The sequence below is a fragment of the Panthera tigris genome, chromosome C2, assembly GCF_018350195.1.
Source record: "Panthera tigris isolate Pti1 chromosome C2, P.tigris_Pti1_mat1.1, whole genome shotgun sequence".
Classification (NCBI taxonomy): Eukaryota; Metazoa; Chordata; class Mammalia; order Carnivora; family Felidae; genus Panthera; species Panthera tigris.
The window spans coordinates 25464746-25486796 of NC_056668.1; positions in this window are offsets into that span (position 1 = coordinate 25464746).

Below are 22051 nucleotides of genomic sequence, written 5' to 3' on the forward strand. Positions count from 1 at the left end.
GACTTGATTACAGTCCTTGCCACTTTCACTGTTAGTTATCTGATCATAAATCTGTTTTCAACAGATTGAAAGCTCTCCAAAGGCATCATGTCACATCCCCTGAGCCCTAGAGCCTTGCATGCCTTCTGGAAAATAAATGCATGAATTTTATTTTATAAACAAATAGTCAAAGCCTGGACATTGTGAGGACTTATCTAGCACCAATCTGTTGAAAGTATTTGAAAGGGTGATTGAGGGAAAAGCCACCAATTAGCAGGGGACTTCCTGAGTCCCAGGGAGATTGAGGTCTAACCTAACCAGATATATTGTGTGTATTTACTATGACTAAGCAAAATGCTAACAAATAGAACCTTTTAATGTTTAGCAGTGAGAGTCTTCAAGTATGCAATCCACTTAAAAATATGATAGGATAACCAATTGAGATGTAATATGTATTTTTATTTTACTGCTAAGATAAAAATGAGAGCTATTTTGCCCTTCCATATCCTAAGTGAGTAGGCAAACATTTGTGTTCTGTAGAGGCAAAGAAAAATAGATTCTTTATATTTCAGGGCCCTACTAAAGAGGACGCTTAGTGAAAATGCCCCCACCCCCTATTGTTACTCTCCAAGGAGCCACATTCTTTCTCATTCCCATAATTCAGATGGAATTTATCATACTCCCTATTTCCTGGTCTGAACAAGTATGTTCCCTGGCCACAATGATCACTTTAGCTATGAGCTTATACTCAGCATTCTGAGACTTTTGCAAAATCTAATAAGAAATTACCTGTTATTAGCGGCCAAGTTGTTCTAGAGGTGATCTACTAGTAGAGATAAACCTCTTGAAAAGAAGAAGAAGAAGAAGAAGAAGAAGAAGAAGAAGAAGCAGAAGCAGCCAACAAGAAGATCAGAGCAAGGAATAGAGAGGGAAACTGTTTCAACCTCTAGGCCAGCCACATCTGAAGTCAATGGTGCCTAGAGAGTTCCCATTTATTATTATTTTTAATGTTTATTTATTTTTGAAAGAGAGAGAGAGAGAAAGGGAGAGAGAGCAAAATGAAGGAAGAGGAGGAGGAGGAGGAGGAGGAGGAGGAGGAGGAGGAGGAGGAGGAGAGAGAAAATCCCAAGCAAGCTCTGCACTGTCAACACAGAGCCAGACACAGGGCTTGATCTCCCAAGCTGTCAGATCATGACCTGAGTTGAAATCAAGAGTTGGACGCTTAACCAACTGAGCCACCCAGGCACCCCAGGAGTTCCCATTTCCTTAAGCCAATAAACTCCTTTTATGTTTTTAAAGGAGTTTGGTTGCAAATGAATGAGCCTGAAACATGTAAGCCACTACCAAGAATATCTGGAAGTTGGAGGTCCATTGAGAAAAGAGAGAAGCAATTGCTGGCAGTTCCTTGAAAAGTAACTCAAAAATTGAGAGCGCATGTGAGTATTTATTTCTAAGTCAGGGGTGCCAGGGGGCCAGGGGGAACATGGAGATTTGAAAGTTTTTGTAAGTGATGAAGATTTGTCCACGGCTCTCCAGACAGAAATGGTTTGAAAGATACACCTAGGAAGTCTGGATACTAGCTACTGGGCATTAAAAATCATGGTGAAAGTCCCTGTCCCCAGTTGGTTCAGAAGGAGGGTGGCTCACCCCTGCCCCTATTGTATTGAAGAATCAGAGTCCTTCAAATACAGGGACTTACAAAAACTTTGCAAACATTTCTCCATTCCCATAGTATTTGATATGGGGCAGTGCACAAACTTGAAGTCAGATTCAGTGCAACCTAAATAGTGTCATGAGTTTATACACTTGGTATTAAAGAGAAAATTCATAACAAATACATATTTATTAAACCAACGTTTGCTTGAGACTTTGCAAAAGGTAAATGTGTTTATTCCTAATATTTTCATTTAATTCTTCAAAGATGTGCTTTTAGTAAGCACTGTAACTTGATTTTTCTCAGTTAAATTTCTTAGCCTGAATTTTACTTATTATACTGTCTTTACATATATTCTATGTTTCAAAAATAAGAGGCAAACCATCCAGATTCCAATGTTACCAGATAAATATATACCTAAGGCCTTTCAATTACTAAAATGAGTTACGTCTGGAGAAATCACTCTTCTAGTTGCTTTTTAACTCTAAACCTTTTTTTCCCTTAAAATCAAATAAAGTTGAAATTTCCTTTTGTGATATTTTTGGCAAAAAAAAATTATAAAATTATGTAAGATAATATAGAGTGCATTATTAGAAAGTATGAATTCCAAATATGAATAATTTACATACCTAAATCTCATGAGTCCAATGCAAGAATAATAGCTTTGGAAAAGTAAACCTTTACTATTATGCTTTTAATGAGATTTTTTTTTAAGTCATGAGAAAGGTGTTTCTGTGGGTAAAAAAAGTAACAGACTTTCAAAAAGTTAGGACTTTGTTGCAAAAGAATTCACTTCAGATGACAAATCACCACAACAGCCAAATTATTATTTTTTTTTAATTTCTAATGTTGAATATAGGGTCCCTTGCTTATTCTGTAACCACTTTCCCCATCAGCATAATACATAAGCTATCACAAATACTCCCTGACTAAAGGATTTCTCTTTGTTCCATTTGTGTGCATAGAATTAGGACATCTTAGATATATAAATACTATCAGCAAATGCAAGGAAAAAGGGGAAAAGCATTGTTTCCTTCCTTTTGTGGCTCTAGGGAGCTTGAATCATCAGTGCTTTTTGACTGCAAGTGGTAGAAACTCAAGCCAGCTTACAGGATGTAAGGGGGGGGAGAAGAGAGAGGAAATTAAGAAAAATTATGAGTGTCTAGTGAACAAAGGCAGATATCAGAGCAGGCTTCTCAAGGACTAATATCTCAATCTCCCTCCCTCCTACCTTACCAGTCTTTTATATATCTTTTTATTACTTTCTTTCTGCACTTAGTATAACAGAAAATTATTATGCCACAATCCCTAACAAGTATAATTTATCACAAATTACAGCTGTAATCCCTCGGATCCAGTTTTAAATTCCAGGGAAGGGGCATGATTTGGCACGGGATGGGCCAACTCCTGGTTCAATCTCCTATTATCACAAGGAACTGGGACAACATAGATATAATATAAATATGTGTTCTAGGACCCTTCCTCCACCCTAAAAAAAAAACTTATGGACCGATGTGAAAAGTAGAGTGTATTCTGTGAGAAAGCAACCCCAAAATTTATCTATTCTAATACCTTTAAAAAGTGTATTTAGAAGGCAAGATGAGAAAGTTTTAATGGCTGCCCTATTTTCAAAATATTTTGGAGAACAGCTTTTGTATTTAATCAATAGGACATAATATTTTCTTTTCTGTACTGTAGACGATGTATGATAGAGGTTTTGTGATCTCAGAATTATAGTTTCAGGAAGCTACCCTCTTGGCCTACCTCCATATGCTTTAGTTGAAACAAAGCCTTTTAGTACAAATGTGGAGACAGTGAGTAGGAGGCAGGGAAGCACCCAGAATACTTCCTCTTATACAAAATCCATAGAATAATAAGAGTGTGGCCAGGGATTTTTGCCTTGTATTAAAAAAAGAGAAAAAGAAAAAAATAAAGGAATAATCCATCACTATAAAGGACTAATGCCCTTGCTTTTATTTTGGAATCAGTTCATATAAAATGACTGAAAGGGTGTGAATTTTCTTTTTCCACCTTAGATATAAGATTGAAATAAGATTTTATGTCTTTCCATAAGTGTATTTTTAATTAGGCTCTATTAAGATGTGGAATATAAATCATAGGGGGAAAAAAGGGTGTATTTGAAATAGAAAACTCTTGTACCATGGAACAAATATTGTTAAAATGTCTATACTATCCAAAGTAATGTACAGATTTAATGCAATCCTTATCAGAATACAAACAGCATTTTTCAAAGAACTAGAACAAACAATCCTAAAATTTGTATGAAACCACAAAAGACCTAAAATAGCTAAAGCAAACCTTGAAAAAGAAAAACAAAACTGGAGGCATCACAACTCCAGATTTGAGGTTATATTACAAAGAAGTAGTAATTAAAACAGTATGGTACTGGCATAAAAATAGACACATAGATAGTAGAATAGAATAGAAAACCCAGAAATAAAGCCACAATTATATGGTCAATCTTTGACAAAGAAGGAATGAATATCCAATGGGAAAAAGACAGTCTCAACAAATGGTGTTGGGAAAACTGGATATCCACATGCAAAAGAATGAAACTGGACCGTTCTCATTCACCATACACAAAAATAAACCCCAAATGGTTTAAAGACCTAAACATGAGACCTGAAACCATAAAAATCCTAGAAGAGAACACAGGCAGTAATCTCTTTTGTGTCGTCTATAGCAACTTCTTTCTAGATAGGTCTCCTGCGTCAAGGGAAATAAAAGCAAAAATAAACTGTTAGGACTGCATCAAAATAAAAATTTCTGCAAAGCAAAGGAAACAACCAACAAAACTAAGGAAACCTACAGAATGGAAGAAGGTATTTGCAAATGACATATCAGATACAGGGTTAGTATCCAAAATATATAAAGAGCTAATACAATTCAATACTCAAACAAATAAGCCAACTAAAAAAAATGGGCAGAAGACCTGAACAGACATTTCTCCAAAGGTGACATCCAAATGGCCAACAGACACATGAAAAGATGATCAACATCACTCATCATCAGGGAAATAAAAATCAAAACTACAACAAGATATCACCTTATAGCTGTCAGAATGGTCAAAATCAACAACACAAGAAACAAGTCTTGGCAAGGATGAATAAAAAGAGGAACATCTTGCACTGTTAGCAAGAATGCAAACTGGTGTAGCCACTGTGGAAAACAGTATGGAGATTTCTCAAAAAAATTAAATATAGAGCTACCTTACAATGCAGGAATCACACTACTGGATATTTACTCAAAAAATACAAAAACACTAATTCAAAGGGATGTATGCACCCTTATATTTATAGCAGCATTATTTACAATTAGCCCATTATGGAAGAAGCCCAACTGTCCATCGGCTGATGAATGGATAAAGATGCAGCATGGGGGCGCCTGGGTGGCTCAGTGGGTTAACCGGCCGACTTCGGCTCAGGTCATGATTTCGCCATCCGTGAGTTCGAGCCCCGTGTCGGGCTCTGTGCTGACAGCTCAGAGCCTGGAGCCTGTTTCAGATTCTGTGTCTCCCTCTCTCTGACCCTCCCCCGTTCATGCTCTGTCTGTCTCTGTCTCAAAAATAAATAAACGTTAAAAAAATTTTAAAAAAAGATTCAGTATGCATATAAAACGGGATAATACTTAGCCATGAAAAGAATGAAATCTTGCCATGAGTAATGATGTGGATGGAGCTAGACAGTATTATGCTAAGAGAAAAGAAATTGTCTGAGAAAGACATACCATACCATACCTTACCATATGATTTCACTTATATGTGGAATTTAATAAACAAAACAAATAAGCAAAGGGGGAAAAAGAGAGAGAAAAGCCAAGAAACAAACTCTTAACTATAGAGAACAAACTGATTGTTACTAGAAGAGAGGTAGGTGGAGGGATGGGTTAAATAGGTGATGGGGATTAAGGAGGGCACTTGTTGTGATGAGCACCAGGTTTTGTATGAAAATGTTGAATCACTATATTGTACACCTGAACCTAATATATTGTATGTTAACTGGAATTTAAATTAAAAACTATAAAAATGTTGCCAACAACAATAGAAGTTAACATTCATAAAAATGCTAACTATAACCTAGTATTGTTGTTTACATTGATCTCATTTAATCCCCAAACAATACTATATACCAGATACTATTATTATCCAGACCCAAGATATCAGACAGACTAGTTGATAGTCCATACTGTCAGCCACTATTCAAATCCAAACGCTTAAGATTTAGTTTCAGTTAATAAAAATCATTAAATATTATAAAATCCATGTTCAAGAAGGTTTTTGTCTAAGAAAGCAAAATTTTCAGTGTTGAGACAGACATTTCCCAAATAAATAGAATTTTTAGATATTTTGATTCATTTGTAAAATGTATACCTAAATATTTTCTGAAAGACCTTGTTTATTAGGAATCTTATAAGATTGTAAGAATCTTATAATAAGATCTTGCTTATTAGGAATCTCCTAAGTTCTTTGTGAACTAAAATAGGAAAGTGGAGGGAAAAGAAATTCTAGTATCACACCTAATTGATTCCCCCCATAGTAATAAGAATAGGAGAATCAAGATGAAATGAAAGCCCCTCAATTTATTAATCCCAAAACCATAAGAGACTCTTAAATACTGAGAACAAACTGAGGGCTGATGGGGGGTGGGGGGAGGGGAAAGTGGGTGATGGCATTGAGGAGGGCACCTGTTAGGATGAGCACTGGGTGTTGTACGGAAACCAATTTAACAATAAATTATATTTAATATATTTTTAAAAAGCTGTTCTTGGGTTTAACTTAAGGGTAAAACTGCCCAGACTTTACACAGCTAAGAATAAAGGAACGAAGACAAATTTCTAGGAGTCTGGGGTAGGTTGCTGAGAAATTCTGAAGCAAGTGCCACAAAACAGACGTGGACTGGTTGTTATACACCTGAAATTGTAAACCACTTGGCAAAACTAAATCAGTTCAGAATGGTGAGTATAATGGCAGCAACAATTTCACACTTATAGTCTGAAAACCAAAGTAAGACAGGAATCAATGAATGAGGCAGAATCCAGGAATTAGGAGTAGAGGTAGAAATGGACCAGAAATGGGTGAAGGGGCAAGTAGAACAAATAAAGGGCAAAGCAGAAACATGGCTGAGATTTTTCCAGGCAGCCAGGTGTCCTGCACCACTTCAAAACTCCACAAATGGAGATTTTCAGCTGGAGGCCTTGAGTTTGTTGAGGTTTCAATTACTTATAAGCAGTTTCTAAGCATGGATCTGGGTGTTTGGTCGTGGTCAGCTTTCTTTTTAAAAATATTCAATTCTTTTCCACAGAAGACAGAATTTAGGAAGATTGGTGAGAAATGAGAAGCTTTCGGAAGACATTACTTTATTTCCCCCCACATGGTATAATTTCCCACTAACCTAATATAGTTTGTACCATAAAGATAAAACTTAACAGTAACAAAATTAAGATAACCACAATACTTTTCTAACATGCTTTTATGAAACTATAGTTATGAGTGTGATATGAATTGGTGATTATCTAAAATTAAAGCTCATGAAAGTTATTTTTGGACATGAAAGGGAAAAAAAGGTGAGATCGTGACCTGAGCCAAAATCCAGAGTTGGATGCTAACCAACTGAGCCACCCAGGCACCCCAAAACACACAGAGAATCTTAAAGGGATCCCATAAAATATAGATTATCCAATAGTCTTGTGAAAATAACTTGTATCCAGTATACATAATTATGAAATTTATATCACAAAGTATAATTTGAATTCTATTATACAAAATGTGGCATTACAGTAAACAATTAGGCAGAAGGCCCCTGAATTAATTATTACCAAGCCTAAGTTTGATGACCGAGATTTATCCCTAGCCAACTTCTCAAAGTTCATTTCTATTCTGGGAATTGGACTGGGAAACAATGTATTGAAAAACAAAAGTGCAGTGCTCTTTTTGAAAAATAAGTATTTTCATTTGGACAAAACCAGTAGCTTTTTCAAAGGTTAGCAAATTTGTTTATAAAGTGACATTCTAAACCAACTGAATAAACTCAAAGTTTATTCCTGAAAGTGCATTCTAAATAATTTACTGTTGATGGAGCACTCTAAACCAGTTGAATAAATACAATATTTAAACTAACTAATGTTGTAACATAGATAATTGATATAGTGTTATATAAGTTTAAGATCAGCAAAATTTTGGTAATTAGTTAAATCTAGAGAATCAATATACTGACTATGGCATCATTTTGTTGATAAATGTTGGCACATTTTCCGGCATTATGAGTTGTCCACGAGGTGTTTGATCATTTCAGTTTTGAGTCAAGAAAAAAATTATTCCCTTTCTAAAGTAGGTGAATACTAAATTTCTCAAAGCTCATACCTTCATGAATTCCATCAAGATGAGGTCAAAATATAATTTGGTAAATTCTGCATGTCAAGAATTATGTTAAAATGCATATCAGAAAAATAAAAGCACCAAATGACAAATATCTGTGCAGTGGGAGGAACCAGACTAGGGAGTAATAAAGACCTAGATTTAAATCTCAGCTCTTCAACATTTTTGCTGCTTCAGAATTTTAAGAATTTACATAACCTTTTTTCAACTCAGTTTATTCAACTGAAAAATAGGTTTAATAATGCTTGCCTTGCAGAGTTGTTAGAAGGATTGACAATAGTTTATGTAAATCCTTTAGCAAGGCACTTAAGCACACAATGAAAGCTATAGAAATTTATTTTCTTGCTAATATTTGCACCATTATTACCTTACTTTGGACTCTTTTGATAAATCAGAAATTGTGTTGTACTTGTCATTTAAATTCTCTTAATCTAATTTTAATAATATTGTGTGTTATTAACATCTAAATCTTTTATTCTCTCTGGTAAGCAAGTAGTGAATCTTTTTCCAATTCTAACTCTTTCTTCTGAGCTTGCATAATAAAAACCCTTATTTAAATGACTTACAATTCCCTTTTATCATATGTACCTAGAAATATTACCATGAGCACTTTTTAGTATCAAATACTTTCATATTTATTAATGAGTAAAATTTTACTTTTCCCCATTAATTAGAATATAAGTTTGGGACTGTGGCCCAAACATTGTATTAGGCTCAATGGGTACAAATGAAAAAACAGCTATACTTTTGGGGTTTACAGTCCAGGGTGGGATACAAATGTTCAATTGACATGCTATGGAGAGGTTCAAGGTGCCGCGAGAATACATGAAAACTACAGTTATACCTTTTTTTTTCTGATAATATGAAGTATGTAACAAATGAAAATGAAATTACTTAGAAAAAAAAGGATTATTCTGGTAACAAATCAGGCAGATGAAGCTGAAATCATAATAGATACCATAAAGAATGGCAAAATTCTATAGTCTGTTCAATGTGAAATAAACTCAAATGAATAAACAGAAAACAATTAATGGATTGTGATTCAACATACACTTGTTTCTCAAACTAAGTGGATGCTATTCTATGGTTTACTCACAAATGTTAGGGTGGTAAGGATTGAATCTGGCTTCCTGCTGGGAAATTAATGCCCTTCTATTAATAGTTGTCAGCACCTCCAATGAACACAAATCTTATCTGACTTAGAACCTCTAACTCCATTCCTCAAACCTATTTCCCATACTGTGTTTGTGGGTTATCACCCACCCACCTCCGAGCTCAACACTCTGGAAATAATAAATTCCTTCTAATCCCTCAGCCCCACACAACCTACAATTAAGACATTTTTGTTTTCTTTCTGCAATGAATGTTTGCACAGTCATATTTCCTATTTCCTTCCTTTTGCCTTCCTCATGTTGCTTGCCATGTAGGTCACACCCTCATCACATCATGGCCACCCTTCCAATTGTTATCTGAGCCTCCAATCTCCCTTCTTCTTTCCCTCCTTCAGCCTGTCCAGACAGTAATTTTCCTACATCACAACTCTTATAATGTTCTTCTGTTTCAATAAACCCTTTTGGCCTCCCAATTGCTGACGAAGTTTAAACTCTTTAGCCTTGCTTTAAAAACACATTTGCTTCAAGTACGTTTTTCTGCAATACTTATTTGTCTTTGGAAAAAAATAATTTTGCTTGATCTCAAGGACAATAGATGGCATCAGATAAAGAAGCCTTAAAAAAACTCAAACAAAAACTTAAGTTATTACTCTGATAGAATTACACATGCCAGTGCAAAAGAGGCAATGGCCCATTCTAGTAGACACGTCTTGGACATGTATAAAGGGTAAAGGGAAACCTTACATGTTTAAGTTCATATTTTTTATCTCTTGTTGCTAGTAACTATTGAAGTCTTTATAATCTATAGACAAACACAATGACCATGAAATTCCACTGTACTCTTTTAACGGGCTCTAGTATTTGATTTTGTGAGAAGAATAGAACTGATAGACTGTACAGTGGTCTTAGCATTACCCCTAATAATGGGTCTAGAGTACCTGACTTCATACCCTCCAAGTTTTCTTCATCTCACCAGCTTTTCCTTATATTCCTTTGCCAGCTCTTCATCTTCTGACTGATCTCTAAATGCTTCTGTTCCTCCTGTGTCAGTCCTTGATCCTCTTTCTTTTCACCTCCTTTCTCTCCCGAGGTGATCTTATTCATTCATATAGATTTAAATATAAACCACATACAGTTATTTCCCACTACTGTCTATGTTCAGACTTTTCCTAGGTCCAAATTTATGTAGTCAACCACCTACTAGACATCTCTGTATAGAGGTCTTTTTTTTTTAATTTTTTTAACGTTTTTTATTTATTTTTGAGACAGGGAGAGACAGAGCATGAACAGGGGAGGGTCAAAGAGAGGGAGACACAGAATCTGAAACAGGCTCCAGGCTCTGAGCTGTCAGCACAGAGCCCGACGTGGGGCTTGAACTCACGGACAGCGAGATCATGACCTGAGCCGAAGTCGGCCACTTAACCGACTGAGCCACCCAGGCGCCCCTGTATAGAGGTCTTAAATTTAACAAAATTAACACGTCCCAAACTGTACTTTTGATTTCCTTTTCCACCACTAAAAAGTGTGTTCCCCCCACAACACCATATCTTCTTTAGTTTTTGTTTAATATTTTTAATTAGCCAGGAACTTTCATGCCTGCATAAATCTTTCACATGTCCAGAATGCTCTGCCAACCACTCCAGTTCTTCAAAATTCAAGGTTAGTTTGGCTGTGACCCCCTCAAAGAGGCCATTCCTGATTTTTTACTAAAATAAAGTACCTTCCTCTGATATACTCTCAGTATTGCATTTCACAGAATTTGTTACAAGTATTAAATATTTCATTTATCAGGTGCTTTTTCTTTGGTCTCCTTTATCTGATTATAAATTCCATGAGGGCAAGAACCATATCTTTCCTGTTCAATAATACAGATCTAGCATCTTGCACAGTACCTGGTGCATAGGGGTATCTCTGAAAACATTTGCTAAGTGACTAAATAGATGCAAAATAAAGCACTGAATGAACATGTAAGTTATCATTCACCATAAATGAGAATGCCCTTACCAGCTACATTTCAAGTATATCTGCATTATAATTTAGAAAACCTAAAAATATGGGGCGCTGGGTAGCTTGGTCGGTTGAGCGTCTGACTACAGTTCAGGTCATGATCTCGCGGTTCTTGAGTTGGAGCCCTGCATCAGGCTCTGTGCTGACAGCTCAGAGCCTGCAGCCTGCTTCAGATTCTGTGCCTCCCTCTCTCTCTGCCCCTCCCCTGCTTGTGCTCGCTCTCTCCTCTCTCTCTCTCAAAAATAAACATTAAAAAAAATTTAATTAAAAAAAGAAAACCTAAAATATAAAAACAGAAAAGTGACATTAAAAATAATTGTTTTAATAAAAGATGGTAGTTATTTCATTCAGTATTCCTTTGGTTTAAATGCTTTACTACAGATATTACTACTTAATCTGTTCTATAAACATGGGGTAGCAGTATTATGTGCATTTTACAAATAAACCAAGGGGCATATCCATGTCTTGTCTAAAGTTACACAGTTAAAAGTGGGAAAATCCAGGATTTGAGCATATTCTGGCTTCAGAGTCTGTGTGCTAAAACAACAATTCTGCCAAGTATCTCAATATGTAGGCATTTCTTTTAGTATTTTAAATGTAGTTTGATTTGGGGGAAAAAATGTAACATGCAGGTAAGCCTGTAGGACAACATCTGTGGCATAAATTAAAGTATGACCGTATCCCTGCCCAGTCCTGACAAGCTCTGCCAGGTTAGAGGTGAGCATTTTTTTCCCCTCATTGACTTAAGTGGAACCTGTTTGGTCTAATCCTTTCTAATTAGAAAAATCCATTTCATCATTTAACATTTTTTTTTGCACAATCATATATGCATCCATTAGTTATTTCCAAAAGCTCTGTCAGCAAAAATTGTATCTTCAAAAAAATGACAAAGTAAGAAAAGCTTATAGACTTGGTCTTAAATATGAAAGTTAATGGCTAAGAGCAACTGTGTTCCATAATCCAATGTGGTCCTTAAGGAATTTTAGAATTATTGATGCAATAAAAATTTAACTTAATTAGAACTTTAGCATTAAGATTCAAGGAAAACTAGTAGATATTGAATCCAATTCTTGGAATAGCACTTTACCTAGTATTAAAAGAAAAAAAGACTTAATTGCAAGAAATAATTCCTTTGTGTGTCACTTATATGATTTTCAAATATAATCTCTATATCTAGGGTTGCATTATTTTTTTAAAACAAAGGATTCCCTTGTAATGTGAATGAAAAACTAAGCATCGCTATTTTGAAAGGCTTAGCACATACACTCTGGCTTAAAAAATTTTTAGGAATACTATTTTTGGTTATTTCAATTTTTTCTGTGTAAAGTTATTTTGGCATTCCATTTTATAAGGTACTCTTTGTTTCCTTTTAAATTTTTAATCAGGGATATATAACAGTGTCATAAGTAAGTACCTTATAAACAAATCAACGTGGGGCTAAACATGTACATTTCAACTTTTATTTAGTTACGTACATTTAAATCAAAGCCTTTACTTAGGTCTAAAAGTACACCATCCTCCTGTGAAGCTCAGTATTATCCCCCACATAATACACCCTGAGAAAATTGTCCACTCATGGGAACCTTGGTATTAGGTATGCTTACATTTTTCTCATCTTCTCTTACAAAAACAAAGCATATCCACTGGAAGAATAGACAGCATGACTGAAGAGTATTGGCTAGGGTGTTGAAGGTACCATGAGAGTGGCAGCACATATTTGTAAGTCATAGCAAATCCCCAACATAAGCAAGCCTTGTAAGGACAGTACAAGAACTTGCTCTGGTCACACTGGGTGTTGGATATTGACTGTATTGGCAGCTGGAATCCCTTCAGCCCACTACCACTCTACAATAATGCTTGAAGTCATTATTAGATTATTAAGATCAGATTATGAACTAAAAATGACCAAACCAACTAGTGGAATGAGAACTTTTTAGAAATTACTATATGTGGTAACAGAATTTTAGGATGATCCTTGAATAATAACCCCCCGTGAGTGTGGGCAGGACCTGTAACTTGCCTCTAAAGAGTATAATATGGCAAAGGCAATGGGATATCGCTCCTGCAATTAGGTTATGCTATCTTATATGGCAAAGGTAAAGAAAGCTGGCAGATGTAATTAAGGTCCCTAATCAATTTAAGTTATCAGAGGGGAAATTATCCTGGATGGGACTGCATAAGCAAGTAAGCTTTTTAACAGTGGCCTATAGGTCAGGGCCATAAGTAGTCAGAGAGCTACTTTCTTGATGGTGTCAAAGAAGCAAACTGCCATGTTGTGAACTGCCCATGGAGTCAATGTCCCTAGGAGCTGAGAACCTCAGTCTTACAATTAGAAGGAACCAAATTGTACAGACAGTCTGAACGAGCTTGGGAGAGGACCACAACCTCTAAATGAGAAGCCAGCTAAAGAGGACATCTGGAGAGTGAGCCTTGTGAGAGTGAGCAGAGAACCCTGTTGAGCAGTGTTCAGATCTTAGACCTACAAAACAGTTAAAGGGGTATCTTTTAAGCCTTGAAAGTTGTGGTTGTTAATCACATAGAGTTAGTATATTTCAGTCCCATCTTCTAGGACTTATAGGGGAATAAGGACATCCAAAAAATGGACATCCTCCATAAAAGCAATAAGAACACTAACAAATTCTCAAAATTAACTTTCAGAACTCTGGAAAGAACCAAAGACTTCACCAATCACCAGTCTGAGGAGTGAAAAACAGCTAAATCTTGGTAAGAACAGCTGGCCTTGTTGTATTTTAACTTGCATTATCCCATCCCATCACCTTCTCCCCAGCTTGGCAGTAGCCTTTGAAAATCAACAGCCTGACAACAAAGACAGCTATAAAAACTGGCAGCCTAGCAACCACTGTATGGGAAAAAAATAGGGTTAGTATCATTTTTGACCCAAAAGCCTCACTCCCAGAGAACTAGCATTATTTTATCTATCTAGTTACTTCCTAGAAACCTTTACTTACAGGACTTGTCTTTATTCAACCTGATTCAGAGCTCTCTCAGTGCAAACAGTCTCATCCTTAGTTTTTTTTTTTTGTCAAAAGAACAATAAAAACAGTTTTAATTGTCTAATACACCTGCATAAGGCAGAAATAACTACAAAAGCATACAAGAGGGGGAAATTTTAAAAAAGAAATGGTGTGGGAGAGAGCCAAAGCATAAGAGACTCTTAAAAACTGAGAACAAACTGAGGGTTGATGGGGGGTGGGAGGGAGGGGAGGGTAGGTAATGGGCATTGAAGAGGGCATCTTTTGGGATGAGCACTGGGTGTTGTATGGAAACCAATTTAACAATAAATTTCATATATTAAAAAAATTTTAAAAATTAAAAAAATAAAAAAATGGTGCAAAAATTTTAAAGGAAAGGTTATGGGATGAGAATGCTATAGGGGAATTTAGAAGAATGACATTCCTGAACCTAGAAGGTCATGAAAATTGGTCATTTCTAGGAAAGGCCTGAGAAGTCTCTAATCTGTCATCTGCAGCTAATCTGGAGAGTCTTCCCAAGCAGGATGTGAAGGCTAAAGCAAAATTGTGAACTGTTGGAGAAAGTGAAAGTGTGGCTCAATCCTCACAGAGATTACCACTTTAGGAAAAGACAGGATGAGGCGCCTGAGGGGCTCAGTTGGTTAAGCACCTGACTTCGGCTCAGGTCATGATCTCACGGTTTGTGGGTTTGAGCCCCATATCAGGCTCTGTGCTGACAGCTCAGTCTGGGGCCTGCTTCAGGTTCTGTGTCTCCCTCTCTCTCTGCCCGTCCCCCACTCAGGCTCTGTCTCTGTCTCTCAACAATAAATAAACGTTAAAAATTTCTTTTTAATACAGTGCCTGGGTTGCTCAGTCAATTAAGTGTCCAACTTTGGTTCAGGTCATGATCTCACCATTCGTAGCCCGAGCCCCTTGTCGGGCTCTGTGCTGACAGCTCAGAGCTGGAGCCTGCTCCAGATTCTGTGTCTCCCTCTCTCTGCCCCTTCCCCACTCACGCTCTGTCTCTCTCTGTGTCTCAAAAATAAATAAACATTAAAAAATTTGTTTAAGCTTTCAATAAACTAAATAAATAGACAAAAATTTAAAAATTAAAAAAATTAATTTTTTTTAATTAAAAAAAAAGAAGTGCACCTGGGTGGTTCAATTGGTTAAGCATCAGACTTTGGCTCAGGTCATGATCTCGCCATTTGTGAGTTTGAGCCCCGCATCGGGCTCTGAGTTAACAGCTCAGACCCTGGAGCCTGCTTCGGATTCTGTGTCTCCCTCTCTCTCTCTCTGCCCCTCCCCCACTCACACTCTGTCTCTCTCTCTCTCTCTCACACACTCTCTAAATAAACTCTTAAAAAAAATTAAAAAAATAAAGAAAAACAAAAAAGAAAAAGGCAAGGTGGTGGGAGAGGGACTTACACTTTCAAGGAATTTGAGAAAAATTCTCTCCAATATTAGCTGACCCCTAAGCTAACCGAGCAAATAAACCAATGGCTGCACATGCCAAAGAATACAGAGCAGCAGCAGCAGCAATCACCAGCAAAACCAAGAAACAATGGAGAGATCATGCAGAGAGGATCCGATTTTCAGAGATGTCACAGTATTTAAAATGTCCAATTTTCAAACAAAAACAATTCAAGACATGGAAAGAAACAGGTTGTATTGCTATCCATTGGTGGTGGGGGTGGGAGGCAGAAATCAGTAGAAATCATCCTGAGGATACCTAGATGTTTGAGTTACTAAACAAAAATTTTAAAACAGCTACTACAAATGCCAAAAGAACTAAAGGAAACCATGTCTAAAGAACAAGTATGTGAATCATATCCCATGAAATAGAGAATATCAATAAATAGAAATCTTAAAAAAAAGAACGAAATAGAAATTCTACAGATTAAAAAAAAGATGATCAATAAAACCAAAAGTAGGCAACAGTAAGAAATAAAGATTAGAGCAGAAATAAAGGAAAGAAAAACAGAAACAATCAACAAACAGAAGTTGTCCTTTGAATCACATGGTTTCAAGGACTCACACTTTCTGGCTTCAAAAGTTACTATAGGGGTGCCTGGGTGGTTTATTTGGTTAAGTGACTGACTCTTGATTTCAGCTCAGGACATGATTTCATGGTTTATGAGTTCCAGCCCCACATCGGGCTCTGAGCTGACAGCACAGAAACTGCTTGGGATTCTCTGTCTCCCTCTCTGTCTGCCCCTCCTCTACTCATGCTCTCTCTCAAGAATAAATAGACATTTAAAAAAAAGTTACTATGGGGGTGCCTGGGTGGCTCAGTCAGTTAAGTGTCTGACTTTGGCTCAGGTCATGATCTCATGGTCTGTGAGTTCAAGCCCCACATCAGGCTCTGTGCTAACAGCTCGGAGCCTGGAGCCTGCATTGGATTCTGTGTCTCCCTCTCTCCCTCTGCCCACCCCCCTCATTCATGCTCGGTCTCTCTCTGTCTCAAAAATAAATAAACATTAAAAAAGAAAAAGTTACTATGACACTAGAATAATCAAGACAGTGTGGTCCCAGCATAAGAATAGATTTATATCAATATAAGAGAAAAGATCAAGTAAGTACCAAAACTGTAGCTAGACTAATCAAGAAAGTGAGAAGGCTCAAATTACTAAAACAGGAAAGAAAAGAGATGACATTACTGCCTCCTTACAGAAGTAAAGATTACAGGAATACTATTCACAATCATGCCAACAAATTAAATAAATGGAAATGGATAAATTTCTAGAAAGACACAAAGAACTAAAACTGAGTAAAGAAAATATCTGAATTTACCTATAACAAGTAAAGAGATTAAATTTGTAACCAAAACACTCTGACAAAGAAAACATAAGTCTTGGATGGCTTTGCTGGTGAATTCTGTCAAACATTTAAAGAAGTAACAGAAATCTTTCACAAACTCCTACAAAAAAATTGGAGAGGGAATCCCAAGTCACTCCATGAGACCAGTCTTACCCAGAATTTCAACACCAAACAAAGACATCATAAGTAAATAAAAGTAAAGTTTAATCTCCCTTATGAATAGAGACACAAATTCTCAACAAAACACTAGAAAACTGAATCCAGCAAAATATAAAATCGTAAAACACGACCAGCTGGGGTTTATCTTAAGAACACATGTTGATTCATTATATGAAATCAACCTAATACACCTTAACACCATGGAGAAAGGTCTTTTGTTTGTTTGTTTGTTTGTTTGTTTATTCTTGAAAGAGAGAGAGAGAAATAGTGTAAGCCACGGAAGTGAGAGACAGATGGAGACACAGAATCCGAAGCAAGATCCAGGCTCTGAGCTGTCAGCACAGAGTCTGATGCGGGGCTCGAACCCACAAATCTTGGGATCATGACCTGAGCTGAAGTTGGATGCACCCTAAGAAGGTCTTTTTAATAAGACTTTGACAGGGATGCCTCAGTGGCTCAGTCAGTTGAGCATCCGACTTTGGCTCAGGTCATGATCTCATGGCTCGTGAGTTCAAGCCCCCTGTCGGGCTCTGTGCTTACAGCTCAGAGTCTGGAGCCTGCTTCAGATTCTGTCTCCCTCTCTCTCTACTCTTCCCCTGCTCACTCTCTGTCTCTCTCTCTCTCCTTCAAAAATAAATAAACATTAAAAAACCTTATTTAAATAAGACTTGGACAAGAAGATATACACAAAGAAAAGAATCTTATAACATATAAAAAGTTAACTCAAAAAGGATCACTATTGCTAAATGTAAGAGCTAAAACTATAGAATTCTTTAAAGAAAGTACATGAGTAAATTTTTATGACTTGAGTTTGTTTCTTAGACATAACACAAAAGCACAATGACAAAAGCAAAAACACAGATAAATTGGACTTTGTCGATACTTAAAAACAAAAACAAAATGCACTGATTTAAAGGACATCATCAAGAAAGTAAAAAAGATAACCCAGGGGATCAAGGAAATATTTGCAATTCATATATCTGATAAGAAACTGGTATCCAGAATATAAAAGAACTCTTACGATTCAACAATCAAAAAACCAATTTTAATATGGGCAAATAATTTGAATACACCTTTCTATTCAACAAGCACATGAAAAGATTTTTAATAGTATTAGTCATTAAGGAAATGCAAATCAGAACTACAAGATACCATTTCACACACATGTTCTAGTGTTGGCAACACAAGCTCTGGAACCAGAATGTTTGAATTCAAATGCAAGTGCTGCCACCTACTAAATAAGACCACAGACTAGTTAGTCATCCAGCCTCACTGGACCTCGGTGTTTTCATTGGCAACATTGTTCTAATAACCTACTTCCCCCATAGGCTAGTTTTGAGAGCAATCTAAATAACAAGTATAAAAAAAATAATAACCCAGTAAAAAGAGAAAGTATTGAATTTTTAAATGGCAGACATTAAAAAGCTGATTCTTTAAGTTATCTTAACACACCTCACAAGAAAATCAATACCACCCTGTCGAAAAAAGATACACAAAACATGGAATTAGAAGTGAGAATGGTAAATAACTCTTTATTTAAAAAAAAACCTAATGAATACCAATATTGATCTTTTTTTTATCTGTATACAGTTGCATTTGAAAACCTGATAAAATATTTTTTTAAATATGACCAAAGTGACCCCAAAACAGAAAAACTAAGCAAGTTATCTTACCAAAGAAGAAATTAAAGAAAATCTATCCCAACTCCCCACCACCACCAACACACACACACACACACACACACACACACACACACACTCACACACACAAATTTAAATTTAAAACATTACTAGGCTTAAATATTTTCATATGTCCACATTAGCAAATCTTCATGGATGAGAAAACTCCATTGCTATTTAAAGCATTCAGAACACAAGATGGAAAATTCCTTATAGGACCAATATAAAATTAATCCTAACACTAACAGCACAATAAAAGGATTCCATGGGATCAGGCTTGTCAGCAAATAATGACACAAACTTCTAAATAAAAATGTAAAAAAATAAAAAGTAAATAGAATTCAGTAACACCAAGCAAGTTCATTTCAGAAATATCAGGATGATAGTATTTGAAAATCTATTAATACAATTTAGCATAATAATTCAAGTAAAATGTCTATTATGAAATATAAATAAATCTAGACACACGCACACACACATACAACTTAAAACCAGAATCATTGTCATGTTTCATGAAGAAATATTATAAACATTCTTTGGTGGGCAGAATTCTAATACAGACCTTAAGATTTCTGTTCCCACCAAGAACTGATTGCTACCAACAATCATGTGAACTTAAAAGAGCAATTCAAGTTCTAGAAAGGATGCAGCCTGGCTAATAATTTCAGCCTTGTGAAACTGAGCAGAGAATCCAGCTAAATGGAGCCAATATTTCTAACCTATAGAAACATAAAATGAATTTTTGTTTCTTTAAGCCCTAAATCTGTGATAACTTATAATACAGAATAGAACAACCAACACACATTCTCGTTAAAGTTAAGAAAAAAATCTTTGCTTCCAACTTAATATTCATCTTGAAATATGGTGGCAGTTAGTAATCTCCCTCCACACACACCAAAAACAAACAAAACAAAGATCACAGTAGTAATTTAAGCCCATACACTCTTCTAGGACTTCATCATTCCTTCTTCCAGAGGTAGGAGATTATTTTTTCTGCCTTTGAAACTTGGTAGATTTGTGTGACTTTCTTGGTGAATAAGATACTACAGAAGTAACACTATATGAATTCTAAGATTAGGTCTTAATAGGCATTTTGACTTTCACCTAGTTCTCCCCCTCTTCCAACACTCATTCTTGGAAGCCAGACACCATGTTGTAAAAAAAAAAAGTCTATTCTCTGAACTTCTAGCCACTTCTGTTGCCATGAGTAGAGCAGAGAAGAACTGCCTTTGCCAATTACTGCCCAACTGCAGACTTGTAAGCCAAATAAGTGTTATTGCTGTTTTAAACCATTAAGTTTTGAGGGATTTTCGTTAAATGCAGCAGTAATGACCAGAATAAATAATAAAATAAAGATAAAGATTGAAATGTGGCAAAATTATATTTATTTGAAATGGTAAATTACATTATAAAAAATCTAAATAGATCAAAATATCAAACATAAAATACTTCAAGTGGTCTTTGTGATAGTTAATTTAATATGTCAAGAGTTAATAATGACTTGTACAAGTGGAGCAGTTCTCAGCAGGCAAAAACCTCTCTGATCTTGGCCACAGCAACTTCTTACTCAATGCGTCTCCAGAGGCAAGAGAAACAAAAGCAAAAATGAACTATTGGGACCTCATCAAAATAAAAAGCTTCTGCACAGCGAAGGAACATCAGCAAAACTAAAAGGCGACCAACAGAATGGGAGAAGATATTTGCAAACAACATATCAGATAAAGTGTTAGTATCCAAAATCTATAAAGAACTTATCAAACTCAACACCCAAGAAAACAAATAATCCAGTGAAGAAATGGGCAAAAGACATGAACAGACACTTCTCCAAAGAAGACATTCAGATGGCCAACCGACACATGAAAAAATGCTCAACATCACTCATCATCAGGGAAATACAAACCAAAACCACAATGAGATACCACCTTACACCTTGTCAGAGGCGTCTTACATTCGTCAGAATGGCGAACATTAACAACTCAGGCAACAACAGATGTTGGAGAGGATGTGGAAAAAGAGGATTTCTTTTGCATTGCTGGTGGGAATGCAAGCTGGTGCAGCCACTTTGGAAAACAGTATGGAGGTTCCTCAAAAAATTAAAAATAGCACTACCCTACGACCCAGCAATTGCACTACTAGGTACTTATCCAAGGGATACAGGTATGCTATTCCACAGGGACATATGCACCCCAGTGTTTATACGATAAACAATAGCCAAAGTATGGAAAGAGCCCAAATGTCCATCAATGGATGAGTGGATAAAGAAAATGTGGTATATATATATACAATGGACTATTACTCAGCAATCAAAAAGAATGAAGTCTTGCCATTCACAACTATGTGGATGGAACTAGAGCGTATTATGCTAAGTGAAATTAGTCAGAGAAAGACAAATGTATATGACTTCACTCATACAAGTACTTTAAGACATAGAACAGATGAACATAAGGGAAGGGAAGCAAAAATAATATAAAAACAGGGAGGGGGATAAAACATAAAAGACTCTTAAATATGGAGTACAAACAGAGGGTTACTGGAGGGTTTGTGGGAGGGGGTATGGGCTAAATGGGTAAGGGGCATTAAGGAATCTAACCCCTGAAATCATTGTTGCACTATATGCTAACTAACTTGGATATAAATTTTAAAAATTAAAAAAATTAAAAAAAAAAAGAAATACCTGACAGAAAGAAAGAAAGAAAGAAAGAAAGAAAGAAAGGAAAGAAAACCCTAGATTGATAATAAAGCAATGTGGTAAAAATGGGGAAAAAAGAAAACAACAAGTGGAGTAGTTCTCAATAGAGATTGACTTTCTCCCTCCAGAGGACATTTGTCAATGTCTAGAGACATATTGGGTTCATATTGGGAGCACTACAGGCATCTAGTGGGTAAAGACCAGGGATATGGCTAAACATCTTCCAATGCATAGGACAATGCACTATAATAAGGAACTACCTGATCCAAAATATCAATAGTAGCAAGCTTGAGAAACACTGGACTAGTGTAATGGCAATGAAAATGGAAAGAGGTGGGCATATTCAAGATATGGATCAGAGGCAGAGTTAACAGAATTGCCCGTGGGAGATGATGGGAAGAGAAGAATAATGACTAACTCCTGGGTCTTTGCCTTGAGCAGCCAGATGGATGGTGGAACCACAACTAAACTGGCGACAGGCAGATCTCAGTGTTTGTGGTAATCAACAGTTTTGTTTTAGCCAATGTAAGTTCAAAACACCTATTATAGGGGCGCCAGGGTAGCTCAGTGGGTTAAGCATCTGACT